The following is a 2647-nucleotide window of genomic DNA, read 5'->3' as shown; positions in this document are numbered from 1 at the left end:
AAAAATGAGAGTTTCTTATTTTAGAAACTTTATAAAACATCAATCTTTTAGACATATGAAACCCAAGAGATGATGTCAACGAGTTTTTAACCAAGTTTTGGGATCAGAATGAGAGAGTATTGAATCTTAGATTTCGTTGATGAAGGATGGAGATTGAAAGAATAGAATGTTTCTTATTTTTGAAACTTTATAAAACATCAATATTTTAGACTTAGTAAACCCTAGAGATGGTGTAAAGAAGGTTTTTGCCAAGTTTTGAGATGAGGAAGTATTTGTTTTCATTCTTAGATTTAGCTGATGATGGATGGAGATTTAAAAAATAGAAAGTTTCTTATTTTAAAAACTTTATAAAGCATCCATGTTTTAGACATTGGAAACCCTAGAGATGGTGTCATCGAGTTTTTTGCCAAGTTTTTAGGTGAGGATGATATGGTATTGAATCTTAGATTTAGTTGATAGAGAATGGAGATTGAAAAAAATAGAAAGTTTCTTATTTTAGAAACTTAAAAAAATATCCATCTTTTAGACATTGGAGACCCTAGATATGGTGTTAAGTGGCTTTTAGCCTAGTTTTGGGATGATGATGTGATGGTATTGAATCTTAGGTTTGGTTGATGAAGGATGGAGATTGAAAAAATAGAAAGTTTCTTATTTGAAAACTTTATAAAACATCAATCTTTTAGACATAGGAAACCCTAGTGATGATGTTAACGGGCCTTTAGCCAAGTTTTGGGATGAGAATGAGAGGGTATTGAATCTTAGATTTAGTTGATGAAGGATGGAGATTGAAAAAATACAGAGTTTCTTACTTTGGAAACTTTATAAAACATCAATCTTTTAGAATTAGTAAACCCTAGAGATGGTGTGAATGAGCTTTTAGCCATGTTTTGAGATAATGATGAGATGGTATTGAATCATAGATTTAGTTGATGAAGGATGGAGATTGAAAAAACAGAAAGTTTTTTATTTTAGAAACTTTATAAAGCATCTATATTTTAAACATTCCTAGAGATGGTGTCCACACATCACATCTAACATCTATGACTAAAAAGAGTTGGTATCAGTATCATCTGTCATCAGAATGAGCACTAGAATCCACCATCTCTCAGGGAGGCGGAGAAGACTAGAGCCAATCCAATGCCAAATAACCCTGCTACCTGTCTCCACATATCACATCTAATCCTAATTCATCACATCTAAGAAAGCGGTAAACAAACCCATGCATAGCTATAGCTAAAGTGACAAACCTGTACAATGAGCAATTGCCAGTAGATGATAGCAAAAGTAAAGGTGGATCCTCATGGAGGCACTTACATGATCCAGTTCCAGTGTTAGCGGAGTGGTGGAAGAGAGTAAGCATTGCTCTCCATTGGAAGTATTCTTTTGATGTTTTAGCAACTACATGGAAAGGCCCCCTGACCCCGTTCACTCTGAATCCTCAGAGGAGGAAAATGGAATCTCTTTTGCTTCACTAAGGAAATGGTCTCCAGGTTTCCTACGAGGTGCTAAAGCTGAAGCGGAAACTGAAGATGAAGCACCCCCTAGCTGTTTGGAAACCAGTTCTAAAGCTGAGAATCTTAACTACATCCAGTTAAAATAGAATCCACCCTTCACCCATCTGGGTATCTTTTGAAGATTCTGGAAAGCATCGACAAGGGAGAATTTGATAATCTCAAACCTTCTGTGCAGGAAAAAATGAAATTTTTGAAAGAAATTGACAAAGAAATCAGCTTGTCTCATGCTCAATCTTCCTCCAAAGAAAGCAGTTTGAGCTCGAAAAAGAAGAAGAGAAATAGGAAGAATTCAAAGGTTTCTCTTCAACATCAGATTAATGTTGAAGAAAGCCTATTATCTTTCTCTCAGGAAGAAGTTTCTGAAGAGGATCTTGAAGTGGAGAACTCCTCTGGTTGTCCAGCAAAAACCACCACGGTTTTGGATGGGATTACCACCCCAGTTTCGGGTTCTAATACCACCTCAGGTTTTCCCTCCTTAGTGCTTGCTGTTGAAACCAAAAGGGGCAAGGCATTAAATGCTTCTGATATTGGTGCAGTTTCCTCTGTTGCTGTGTCTGTCCCAAAGTCTGACTTTACTCTTGGAGATAATATTTTCAATGGAGGCCACCCTCATCTTTCTACCCTACAGAAGAAGACTTCTCCTGCGACCCCACCTAAGTCCCAAAAGTCTGTGGAAAAATTTGTAGAGTCTTGTGCTGGGCCCACACCTTCCCATCCCTTGACAGCTAGTGCTGTCCCCATGCTTAAAGAGAATGTAGTCTCTAATGCTTTGGAACCTTCAAAGGTAATGGACAGTGCTGATGTGTTGTCCACTGTTAGCAGGAAGGGTGAGCTGTCCCAGGCAAATTCAGAGGCTTTGACTGACCTTTTCAATCTGAAAGACCGAAGCATTAAATGTAATCTCATAAATTGCAGCTATGAAGGTCTTCTCAATCCGGCTGAAAATTTGAATTTCAATTCCCGCCATGCTAACTCCAACCTAAATGATATCAGTTCCAAGGAGAATGGCATTGCTAATCCATGCGCCCCTGGCCTCCTCGCAGATTGTTCTTCAAACCCAAAGTCAGAAATTAGAGGCCTCCCAAGTGAGAAAGCTGGAAACTCCATATCTGCTGGTAATGGCTCCCCTCAAA

Source organism: Tasmannia lanceolata, unplaced genomic scaffold (assembly GCF_043159265.1).
Source record: "Tasmannia lanceolata isolate RefF3 unplaced genomic scaffold, GAP_Taslan_0.1 ptg000012l, whole genome shotgun sequence".
Taxonomy (NCBI): domain Eukaryota; kingdom Viridiplantae; phylum Streptophyta; class Magnoliopsida; order Canellales; family Winteraceae; genus Tasmannia; species Tasmannia lanceolata.
Note: the sequence above shows the minus strand (reverse complement) of the source record.